Source organism: Alosa pseudoharengus, unplaced genomic scaffold, assembly GCF_046254945.1.
Source record: "Alosa pseudoharengus isolate Yale_2024_CS ecotype anadromous, Long Island Sound unplaced genomic scaffold, YU_APseudo_1.1 YU_APseudo_1.1_scf_16, whole genome shotgun sequence".
In the NCBI taxonomy this organism is placed as follows: domain Eukaryota; kingdom Metazoa; phylum Chordata; class Actinopteri; order Clupeiformes; family Clupeidae; genus Alosa; species Alosa pseudoharengus.
In genome coordinates, this window is record NW_027468630.1 from 31,227,656 (window position 1) to 31,241,033 (window position 13,378).

At 39.6% G+C, this 13,378-nt stretch overlaps 1 long non-coding RNA gene across 1 annotated transcript; it reads right to left on the minus strand.

The window, feature by feature from the left end:
* Positions 1 to 7,188: 7,188 nt before the first annotated feature.
* On the minus strand, positions 7,189 to 8,928 carry LOC143126323 (uncharacterized). The gene is made up of 3 exons (XR_012987457.1): positions 8,622 to 8,928; positions 8,088 to 8,177; positions 7,189 to 7,359 (listed from the first exon to the last, which is right to left on the minus strand). It is a non-coding gene; the product is annotated as an uncharacterized LOC143126323 (long non-coding RNA).
* Between the last annotated feature and the right edge of the window lie 4,450 nt (positions 8,929 to 13,378).

Sequence of the window (13,378 nt, forward strand, 5' to 3'; positions counted from 1 at the left end):
ACCACCCACCTCACCCGCAAGGCGACCACAATTGTGAGTGATGCAAGTCACCCCGCTCACAATTTGTTTGATCTACAGAAGCCTGCACTCCCGCACCACCAGACTCACCAACAGCTTCTTGCAACTTGCACCACTATGCCACTTGCTTACTAAGGTCAAACAGAACTACCTCAGCCATTTATTGGCCTGACTTTGCACTATTGTATTGACTGTTTATGCACAATTGCACAATTTCAACCCAAAGTGCCTTCTTATTTACTTTTTATTGTTTACTTGAATGTTATGTTTGTCTGTGGACTTAAATTGGTAGAATATGTCTTGTCTCCACCGTGGGATAGTGAGAAACGTAATTTCGATCTCTTTGTATGTCTTGGCATGTAAAGAAATTGACAATAAAGCAGACTTTGACTTTGATATTGGGTAAGAGTTTTTTTTAAATTATTTATGTTTCTAATTTCCAAGGAATTCTTCCTACTCTTTGGGTTTGCATGTGAGCTTCTCTCTCTTTCTCCAGGAGCAGCTGTAGCCAGGTAGGAGAGTTATTGATTGCTGGAGGTGATGTGCTCTCCTGAGTGACATTATCTGAGAGGCAGACAGAGAGAGCCTTAACCTCTCCTCTCCACTCCACCACCACTTCCGTCTACAGGAGCAAGAAAGAGCTGTTTAAGGGCAGCATGTGCTGACCAGCTTGGTGAGAAGACCTCATGTCCTAACATGCCAATATCTATTGGTTAAAAAGTTAAAAAAGGATTGCAGGCCTTCCTGAGAGGTTCATTCCTGGTCATTTGTCTGTGATGGTGAGTGGCCCAATGGCTCTGCCCTTGGCCATGCTGATTATCTGGTGACAAAATAGTTTAATATATTATCATATTAAGTGTCCATGTCATATTTTTATATTGCATGTGTTAAAAAATGTATTGTGTTATTTTCTGCTTTATGTTATTCCATCCTTCATTAGTCAGTTCTAAATGGGAAAATGCAGATAAATGCAGATTGCATTATTCTAATGTACCTCATTGAATGGAAATATTGATAAAATGTCAAGTGTGCTAGGAGAGGTCATATCCTCACATTTGTCATTTGGAAATTTCTATTGGCATTTTCTGTAATAAAAATTATAACATTTGCATGACTAAAAACAAAAATATGATATTAGCAATTACATTTTCATTCCCCCAAATAGTAGGGTTACATTGGGTATGAATAGGAAATTAGCAAGATGTAAGAGTGTGTCTTTTTTAATTTGATCTGTTGGGAAATGAAGAAATTATTACATAAATATGGACATTCGAATATTGCATGTATGTTGAAAGGTTATTTGGGTGCCATACAGTATGTGTCCACATGTAAGTGTCTGTTTGTATGTAACTGGATGAGGGTGGACAACCATTTTACTTTCTCAGAGGAATATAGCCCAGCACAGCACAGCACTGCTTTACACCATCTGCAGTTAATTTGAGCTTTAGTGAAACCCACTGAAAAGCAAAAGACTAAGATGTGTGAAAGCCAATTCCTGTAATTATCTATGGCTTCATCACTCCAAATCATTAATAATTAATGCACCAAAGTGTGGTGGGCTTTTTTCTGGCAAGAAAAAGATGTGTGTAGAAGTGCTAAACAGATAAACAAGTGTCTCTAACCGACTGTGTAAGATTCAAAATGGAAATCCTAGTTGTAACTCATCCTGAAATGGAAAGCTTGTCTCTAATTGCCATTAGAGATCTCTGCTGTGTGTATTCTTGCTGAGTAATTGGATGTATTTTTATCCCCTGACGGTGAGACTTAACAGCTTGGCAACTTTTCCAGAGACGCACAGGAAATAATGAAACTCACTCATTCATAACAAACGTGTTCAAGAGTGTATGGCATATTTATGCATTGTGACATATCTGAGAAAGACCAGACAATGAAAGATTGTGACTTGGCGCTCAGGGTGAGAATCAGCAGTAAGGTTACAGTTCAGCAGCTCCATCCAGCATCCTGTGTCCTGTCAGCAGAGTGGCCAGTGTGTGTGATCTGTAAAACAAACCTCCCTGCCTGCGTTGCCGTGAGCAGACCCACCCCGTCATTGATGAATCTGGAGTCTTTCACAGAGAATCATAGAAACCAGATTGGTCCTGCCAGCATCCATACAGAGAGATATTTGAACCTGACCACTGCGCTGCAGAATCAACAACAGATGTAGTGGCCTCCTTGCCCTGATCAACCATATGCTGCCACCTCCTCTACCCCCAGCTACACCAAAACACTGTCTTTGGCCATGTGACTGATCTGCAGCAAGTATGGGACACTAGATTTCTATTCTTCTGGCACAACAATTTAAGATTTAAGAAGAGACTACGTCAAGCTCTGTTGAGGAAGGACATCAAATTGAAGGACATGCATGCACACATACACATACACATATGCACACACACGTATACTGTACACACACAGAGATAGATTCAAACACACAGGTATACTAAATTTGTACATGTACTGTATACATTTGTGCTCTCTCTCTCTCTCTCTCTCTCTCTCTCTCTCTCTCTCTCAGATGTTCACACACACACTCTTTCTGTTTCACACACACACACAGAGACACACACACACACACACACACACACACACCACAAACCACTTATAAAGAAACACACACTTTTTGCCTGTTTGCATTACTTATGTGGTTTCCTCTGAAGCTGACTGGCGTGCATAGAAATACGTGGAGGTGTGCCACAAAAGGGAGCCTAAGAAATCAATTTCTCACCAAGAGCCTATTTGGTTGCTTGGCAGTTTGGTTCAATTTTCCATGTTATAATGAGCCTTCTTTAGAGGTTTGTTGGGAAAGCAGTTCAAAAGTGTCACTTCAGCATTAATAAGGTAATGTGTGACTTCATTAGAAATATGCCTGTATAGTGCAGGAAACTGCTGACAGTTAAAAACATGCATTTACAATAAAACGCAATGGTGTGCTTAGTGCTTTTAATTCAGTTTGGTCCACGGATGTGATCAATATAGCGGACCAGTTTCTTGTTATCTTTATCATTTTATGCATTCCTTTCATGAAGCCCAATACTCACACTAGCCTAGAGAATGGATGCACCCAAATCAGAATATGTTATTTGATACACAATACGTTATTGGATACACTAATAATGACTAAAATATAATCTTAATGAATAAATTAATATAGTGAATAAATGTATTATTTGGAAAAAGTCAGCTCAAGACTGACTGCATCAACCACAGTTTCCTCAAATAAATTCATGGATGGGTGCATGACAAAATTCCAGTTTGAAGTGTCGGACTTTGACTTTACAGTTTAGATCAACCTATTTCAATTAATTAAAAAGGGATGGCTATTTTTTTAACTCTCCACACAGGCTCAGAGAAAGAAGGTGCAGATGTCACTCAACCCCATACCCAATGCCTGTACATCACTTGCCATTTTTAGCCTTTAGCTTCATGTATTGAAATAAGTGCAAATGTATAAAGTGACGTGTTACTTTGCATTACATTCCAATACATGTATCCAATGGTAAACAAACAATAGGGAGTTCAATTGACAGCCTCGCTTAAGCAAGGGATAATGGACAACACGGTGGTCTGTTCACAGAAGTTAATGCACGGTCAAGGTTGTAAAACGGCCCCGACGCAAAGCGGAGGGCCGTTTAAACCTCATAAGTGCATTAAGACCACCGTGGAGTCCATTATCCCGCTTTTATTTTATTATTCCACTGTTGCCACTTGCGTTGTGTTCATTTCCTGTTACAATTTTAATGTTTTAATCGCTAAAACTGTCTTGTTTGTAGAACTAATTTCTTCCGACACATATCAACTAATTTCTCAACTTGCAGGACAAACTGCCATTACTAGTTCTAAATGGATGGTTGCTACGGCCAAAGGCCAGTCGTTAGTTCTATCTCTCCCGTTGTCAAGCGGGCGTATCCCAAGATTCTGATGAACTTTAGCTTTGAAACATCGCTATTTTACTTAGCCTGCTGTCATCCATCTAGCTAAAAGCCATCTCCGTCATATGCTACAATGTTGCCATGTTCTGAACGTCTGCATTTTACAGCTCGGATGCAATGTGACAGTTCATTTAAACTTAACAACGAATTCGGCGAATTAATATTGAAGTGTGATACGGCCAAAAAAATGGATCTACTTCATAGGTGTGCAAATAACATACGGTTAATGGTCGTTCTAAATTACGTAGGACAATGGGAAATTCAACCAAGCAGTGGAATAATCAGTTACAATTTACAGCAAAATTGGTGAAAGAGTATTTTAGGGTCCTGACGCTGTGACTTGAGGGAGGGCATGAGTGCAGGCCCTCGTAGCAATTAAACGCACCAAGGCAGCAGCAGCACCTCCCGGCGTGTGTGTATGTGAACTGGCAGCACTTCGGTAAGATAATCGTCATTATGCCATGAAACATTAAAATCAGTAAGGCCTACGGAGTCTGGAGTACAGGCAGCTGTAGGGGACTTGGGGACCTTGGAGTACTGTAGGTCTAAATGCACAAAGTTGATTCATTTTAGGCCTACTGGTAAGAAGGGAACTGTTTTGGTTATGAATTTCATTTCCCAAAGGAATGTTATAGTTCAAAGAAGAATCTGACGGGTATTTGACCCGTTGATTTTTTGCTGTTTTAATGTTTTCCCCTTTCCCCTCTAAAATGTTTCATTTATGGATTCATTCTGGATGGGTTTTAGCTACTATTCTTCTAGGACCACAGGACCCAGATAGGACCATAAAGAATAAATCCCCACTCGCAAATCATACATGAAATTATTAGGTATTGGTAGTACTGTGCATTTTAGTTTGCCTTTACCTAGTAGCCTATTTGGGAAGACTACTGACCTCTTTCACAATGAAATGTGTAAGGAATCACTAACTCTCTTTGAGAATTTGAAGGCAAGCAAGTTTACTGCATGAGGACCAACTTGGTCTATGTTTTCATTTTAACCTTAGACACAGTGTTTTGCCATTTACAGTGAAATTCATTCATGATTGAGTCTGTGATGATAGTAGACAAGCAGAAAATGGGTGCAAGTAGAAAATGAAATTAAATCATGATCTGATCTCCAAAATCAGGCAAGTGGTTTGACCATAATTTAAGGCAAGTGTAAGCACAATCATGTAAGTCACATACAGAAGTATTTTTTTATGTTAGCTTGTTCAGCTCAGTTGCTTTGGTGCACTTCTCAAATCATCATCAATGCTGCCTGGTACTGCATGAAGCCAAACCCAACTCTAAAACAAAGTTGTCATAATTGACCCTGCAGGGTTTCCGTTGTCCGGTAATTACCGGACATTGGCCGGAAAAAAATGAAATGTCCGACAAAATTAAATCTCTCCGGTCAAATTGTCCGATTGAAATTGGCTAATAATCCCGTCCCCTAACGCAATCTGAATTTGAGAATAAGCCTTAATATGTAGGCCTAAGCCTATATTATACATCCTCTGGCTATGTTTTTAAATGAACAGGCTCTACCGTTTGAAAGTTATTAAACAACACGCTTAACCTATGCTGCATTTCAAATAGGAAGCGCACGCTTAAAACGTCCATGTTAAACAACGAACAAATGAGAGGCGGTTCAAACATGGCCAGGCCCAGGCAGACTAGCCTTAAACGTTTTTTCAGAGGCCACACTGTAAAACCCAACTTGCTGTTTGAACTTAAATATTTATGTAACCATGCTGCGAAAGAATTTTATGTTACGACAACAAAGACAATGGAGTTAACTCAAATAAAACTTGCTATTTGACTCAACTCAACTCTAGTTTGTATGACTAGATAGCTTTAGTTGATATAACTTCATATCTTTAGTTCATTTAACTTCAGCACTTGATATCTTTAGTTAATATAACTTGATTACTTTAGTTGACATAACTACACCACTTAATATCCTTAGTTGATATAACTTGAAACCTTGAGTTGATTTAACTTCAGCACTTGATACCTTTAGTTGACATAACTTCATACCTTTAGTTGACATAACTTCATCACTTGGTAGCTTTAGTTGATATAACTTATCCTTAAGCTACTTAAGCCTTTGGATGATTTCACTGCAATGCTAGTGAGTTACATACACCAACTACATAAATGTAATGTAGTTCTCACCCCACACATCTAATACAATTTAACAATTAATACTGCCCAATATGTTTTATTGAAGATATAGCTTCATAAACCAAAAACACTGAGATCCAACTCAAGCCTCTTTAATAAAAACAGATGAGTAAATACAATTACTTTTTGGAACAAATACTTATTTTCTATCAGTTACACACCCCATGAAGGCTTGAATTCATGAAGATTGTTTGTTTTTGCATTATTGAGCCAATAATTTGATTCAAGAGTGAAGACTCACATTGTCTCAATTAGTAATGCAACAAAAATAAAAAATAAATGAATTGAAGGCTTCATGATGTGTGTAAGTGATAGAAAAGTCATTTTTTGAGTGAGCTACTCCTTTAAAACAGTACCAACACATGATGTCATCAAAATGGAACATTTGTACCATCTCACTAGGTGTTTTCCATTATTTAATGCATCCTATTTAGGCAATCACCAATACTAAAATGTATCTTGCATTGTAAGTTATAGAAATTTAAGGCAACATTTTAAATTTTGATGACAAATGTTTTGGCATTAAACAATGTGCAGCCAGTTACAAATAATAGAGCAATTAACCAAAGAATAAAAAAGTGCATCACAAATAACAAGATTGATCACATACACACTGTGGATAAAACCCCAGTTCGTGTTACCTTCCCCCAAATAAATCCATACTGTGTGTTTTACTGTCCTTCAAAATTAATACACACGAGTGTGTTACTGTGTCCCCCAAATAAATCCACACTGTGTGTGTTACTGTGTCCCCCAAATAAATCCATACCGTGTGTGTTACTGTGTCCACCAAATAAATCCATACCGTGTGTGTTACTGTGTCCCCCAAACAGTACACAATCTATAAGACGTCTAACAAAAATAACAAGAGTCCATTTCTCAATCAAGTTCACATTTTGTTCACATTTGGGCAAAGCTTAAACTCTGCTTTAAGCTTACATGGTTTTCCTCAAGAGTCTGTTTCTCAAGCCATGAACCAACGCAGTGCAATGGCCTCCACCAATGTCCATGAGCACCTTCTGAATGACTTCAAATGTGTACCTTGTGTCTTTGGGGTAGTCAATGTTCAGTGCGTAGAGCAGACCCATCAGAAGTGCCACAGCCGTTGGAAAATCACTGAGCGACGGAAGGATGATTTCTTCCTCAATGACCACAGCGAAACCAACAGTATCATTCCCGTCTGCCACCACGAGGATGCCCACAGTCATTCCTCTCGTCATGTCCTCCTCAGCAACTGTGGCCTAAAAAAAAATGGACAAACATGTGATAAAATAAACCTTCATTGATTCTGTTGTTGTGGCCAAAACGGCATTAAGACACCAGTGGTTCCTAAACATTCTCCCCGGAACCCAAACTAGTGAAAATAGCTGACCTGCAAGATCACAACACTTCACAATATTGATAAAAAAATTTTTTTTTAAAAAAGCACAATGTGAGCTATTGAATACTTAAAAACCTATTTTTAAAGGCAATTATTAAAAAAACAAAAAACAAATAACACCCAGTGTGAAATGAGCAGTGCTTTCATTAGGCCCCTTCAGATCGTAGGGCCAAAGCCAAGCTAGCCACCTTCAGATCGTAGGGCCAAAGCCAAGCTAGCCAGGCCGTGCCAAGGCTAATTCCTTTCGCACCTTTAGGTGCGGGTGCTAACTGGTGCCACTTGGGGCTATAGACCCCTGAATTCTGGCCCACCCAAAACGTTAGGCCACTTGGCTCGACGACCTGAAGCCGGCTACTGAGTTAATTTATGTGCCACAGAAGTTATTTGAAGCCTGGACAATGACATTGAGGCCATGCTGGTATGGACATACACACATGTTGGAGCGGTTAGCGCTATAGGGCTATTTACTCCTGATTGGTCCCAACCCGCTGTTTAGGTCCTAAAATACAGGATATGTACATGTAAGGGTAAATCCATAAGAATGGGGGGGGGGGGGGATTATCTGCATTGACAAAATATAAAATATACCTGAACTTTCTTGTAAAAGTTGGACGCAACATCTTTGAGGTAGTGGGGGAGCCCCATCAGCACGATGGTCCTTTTCCATTGGTTGGAACACTAAAAACAATTGACAATACACAATCAATGGAACAGCTTCAATCAGATAGCATCAGAAGAGAGTATTTAACAGTAAATAAAGGTGTGTGTGTGTGTATGAGTGTGAAAGTGTTAAATACTGTAGCTCTATGTTCCTAATATACCCATTTCATCCAACCAGAGAGAGACACAGATACAGGATAAACAAGTGCAATTATAAGTCATGAAACAAAGAAAGCTGCAGACAAAATTGGAAAACTATAAATTTGAAACTGATAAAGCGTTTTTTTTCCTGGTTGGATGACACCATTGACCCGTGTGAAAATACGTTTGCTGTTTATTAAAGAGAGACAGGAACTGGGAGAACCCTGTTACTGAACCAACACCATGTAGTAATATTTACTATAATAACTTTTGTTTAAACAGAAAAACATATTGTTTAAAATATCACACAAGCCTACTTACATCACTATCCAGTGTTGTCAACAGCTTCTTCAGCTCCACCACACTTGGCTCTGTAGAGATCAATAAACCTCTGCAGATACTTGTCAAGGCCAGCAAAGAGACAGCCTTTCAGGTCAACAGTGGTGAGGCGAGCAAACTCGGCTTCAATCTAGTAGGCATAAAAGAAGCAAATAACAAGCCGAGGGATTCAATAGCACTGATATTTATCATTTTAAAGTCTTCATGACAGCAGATATTAGCAATTGTTGTTTAACACAGTTATTTTCCTCAAGCAAACAACAAAATAGCACTGTATTACCCCCATGCTTTCTACTAGGAGGCGACCAGTGTTGAGCATAAACTAATTCATTTTTCTATTAACTTTGAACTTAATATATTTTTAACTAAAGAACTTGAACTGACTCCCAGAGTTCCTCAGCTTCTAAACAAAACTGTTAATGAACTGAACATGAACTAGTTCAAAACTGAATTGGTGAAATATGAAGGTGAATTCGTTAATTTTCTTTTGAACGAACTGAACTGAAGTGTGAACTTTGCCAACAGTGCAGGCGACCCTATCGGTTGAGGGTTGAGCGTGTGAAGTGGCTGAAACGCATGTCACATGGCGAATAGGAGTCCCGCTAACCCACTCTGAAGTACACTGAGCGTCATGTTTCAGGGCTAGCTAGCCGTGTCCTAAAGAAAGCTAACCGCAAACAAACTAAATAAACGGTGTCCTGCCCTGGGCTTAATGATTTCTCCTTTCGAAATCGTTCGACGAATAACGTCTAGGGCAGCTAACTCGGTCTGCTACGCTGTTAGCTGCTAGCTATACTGTGAATTTCAGCCAGCAAGTTTTGCTGTTACGTTTTCAATAAACGGGACAACACAATTTCATCAAGTAAAACATGTAAAATATTACTTGCAAGTTAACATTTACACTCACCTTGTAAAAATACGATGATGGGTATCAGTCTCTGGTGGTGTTGTTCCACGAATTTCCATCCATTTCACTCTGCACCGACCGTAAGAACGCGCGTAAGCCACTACATGATGACGCAAGACGCAAAACGTGCTACACGTGATGCTGCACAAGTTGGCAGTAGTCAACTCAACTTGACATTTATTATTAACATAACATGGCTTTTCATTGAGTGAACTTCCATGTAGTTGAGACGTTTTCAATTGATTATTTTAAGTTAAAATTACTATTTGCACAAATCTGTGTTGTATTGAAAAGGAAAAATTAGTTATGAAAACAAACAAGCAACATTGGGTTTTACAGTGCAGACACGATGGATGATAATAAATTGGTAACGTCTGAAGCCTCAGATGTCCGGTCAACTCCACCACCACCAGATAAAAAGCAGAAGTGTCGGGCGTATCTGTCGGAATCAGTGACATTGGAAGTGGAGTTGCGGGGGGTGCGGCCACTCCAAGACACTGTCATTCTCCGTGTACATTGGACATGCAAAGTGTTCTTTACCCAAAGCATACAGTAGGTTTATGCGTTCTCTGTCTATGATCTGCAGGGTTAGGGCCTCCTCGACGAGGCGATTAATGGTCCGCGGATAATTTCTGGCACAATTAAACGATATCATTGAACCGCGGCCGAAAGAAATAGGAAACATTTCTTAATTTATTGTTATCAAATAAAGAGGCATAGCATTAGGGGGTAGTGGTGTGAGCGCTCATTCTTGTGCGCATCTGTGCAAGTTAAACAGTCACCACTGAGATAACGTGGGTAGCAGCAACAAACAACGTAGCCTTTTTAAAACAACGAACGAAGCGGACTCTTGTCCATGAAAAGATACTGGCTAGATCTTGTTAGGCATGTTTAAGTTAGGCTAATGAACATGTTGCATTCTATACAGATTATGTAATTATTTAAGCTACATAGCCTGTCTCCAGTTTTCCTCAGTTTGACTAATTAAGAAGGGATAATAGGATATTTGACCGGCATATCATCAAAATGTCCGGAAAACGAAACCTCTGCCGGTCACTTTGACCGGCACCATTTTTTTCTAGCGGAAACTCTGATACTGACCTCTTTCACAATGAGAATATTTCCTGCATGAGAACTGGATATAATGTCTGTCTGTTTGTCTGTCTGGCTGTCCATCTTTTTATTGATTCATCTCTCAATCCATCTCTCTCTCTGAGAGGGAGAAAGAAAGAGAGAGAGATAAATCAATGAGATGAATCGATAGACAGATGGACAGACAGACAGACAGATAGACAGACAGACATTATATCCAGTTCTCATGCAGGAAATATTTGAAACCAATAATCAGCACTAAGGTTTAAGGATCAGTTTGATTGCCTGTGTTGCGTTCAAAATGAGTAATTGGAACTTCTGCCAGTCCGATTTTCAAAGGCTGTCTAATGTGTACAATGAAAAGTAAATTCAATACTCTAACATTATAGTTTGTCCTTGATGATGAAATGCAATAAGTCCTGCTTCCAGTCCAAGATGTATGAGTCAACATGATTAATGATTTTATGCTTTACGCCAATAAAGGCTCATAAGCAAGCATTGAGCAAAGGCTTAATGTTATTAGTGAATAAAACTTCAAGCTGCCCACACAACAGGTAATACATCATCACCTTTTCAACTGCGGCTTTTTTAATTTCATTTTTATTGTTCAAGTTACACATTCAAGGCAATATACCCATCACATTCAGTTAACTGTAATAGATAAACTAAGGAGTATGAGACATGACTTAATGTGCTCCACACGTAATGCGCCTATTTTAGTTGTAACACATTAAGACAGTTCTCTCTCTGCTTCAGCGTTTCTGTAGAGTTCTACTGGGACCTCAGTGAGTTTTCCAGCTGAGCCAATTCGCCCCCCTTCTGTAGATGAGTTGTTACATAAACTGTGTGCACTCACAGAGACCCATTTACAATCCAGCCAGCAGGACATAAATAACAATGTCTGTGTTCAGATCTGAACGAAGCATCAAAGATCCAGTCGTGCGCCTGTGGAGAGGCCTGACACATCAATGCGTCACCCTTCCCTTCCTGTGTTAGTCAAAAGTGGATTATGCATCCAACTTCTCCTAATGCATCCGGAGAATCTATTGTTTAAGAGTTGGGGTGAAAAAAATGACATTATGTATTATTTGAAGAGGAGCAGGGGCAAGTAATTGGATATGGCAACTGCGACGAGTTCAAAGAAGTGTTAATTACTCTGATATAAACGAGATTACGAGTCCTGCTGAGAGTCGTGTCCCTGTCACTCAATGCAGCGCAACACTTTCTTGCAATGTTAGGAAATGGAAACTGCAGGAACAGGGTAAGTATGGCGCAGCAGTGAGAGAGATAGAGTGAAATAGACAGAAAGATAAAACATGTTTTAAAATAGAGTGGCAATAATAAAGTATAAAGCAAAGAGGTGTGTGTGTGAGAGACAGAGAGAGAGAGAGAGAGAGAGACTGTGTGTGTATGTGTTGGAGTGGTACACAAAATATAAACAATAATGTAGGCCTACATGAGAACATAGGCTACATCTACCTGTTGTACATACGAGATCTTTTAGGTCTCCCACTTTGAGTCTGTGAAATATATCTTGGTATGTAAAGAATTCCCCCTCCCAAATAAATAAGCAAATAAATAAATAATTACATAGAAAGATGGAACTCATGATTGCTCATTCAGTTATGACACGCCCCTCCATGTGACTTGGGGCGTGTTTGTTCCCACCTCGCCATCGCTCTCAGAAGATGATTCAGCTGTTGTTTGTTGTTGACTGACGGGATTAATGGGACCATTTACAGAAGCGCACAACCCAACAAGCAGATCAGTGGCAGCTTGTGAGAGCACAAAGGCATTCAGTGCAAAAAGAGGATGGATAGAAGGAAACTTTTATTAGGCTTTATTATCCTCTCATTCCCCCTTATCAGCATCCCGTGCTTGGCACAGAACGGGAGAGTGGGGTTTGGGCTCGTTTTGAGTGCCGTGTGAGAGCATGGAGAGAATGAGAAGGGAGCGTGTCAGATTGTACGGCAGGAGCTTTACTAGGTTCCAGCTGCAGGCAACATGGCTGACTTCAGTGAAAAGAGGAAATCAATTTTCTCTAATGACCTGACTATTTGGATGTGATGCCTCAATTTCCACCTATTCAAGTCTTGTGCATAGAGCAATTGGTGAGATATTATATTGAAATTGCACAGCACAATGGAATGCATTACCCTGCATATTAAAACTTTGAGGTGTGCAGTCAGTGCGTTTGGGGCATTCTGGAGATATTAAGATGTAGCCTACTTCAGAATCAGACTAACATAGTTACATCCAATATAGGTTAAAGAAAAAGAGGGGAAGGAAGGAAAGAAAGTGTGTGTGTGTGTGTGAAAGTCCTTTTAAAAGGCCTCAAAATAGACCGGTTTCAGGTCCCTAACAACTGTCGTTAAGGACGAACTCGGAGGACAAGCAAACCCAGAGCCGTATAGCAATACATTGAGAGAAAGACGCAAGGAGCTTGAAAATTGTTAACTTTTGGCAGAGAAAAGCAGGCGGAAATTCCACTGTGTGGTACAGGAGACATTTCATTTTTTTGTGATGTGTCCGTTCAAAGCTAAAAATGTTTAAAACGCCAATAAAGTAGGCAGGCCTAGGTGCTAGACATTTGGATACGAAGCATGCATTATGAAGCTACGAAGTTATGCCACAAATGTTATCTTCATGCTCAAGAGGAAAAACTCAAGTCATGTAGGCTAAATAACATAGGGTAGTGACGTTAACAAAGTGTTTTTTTTTAATCATATTCCTCAGCATA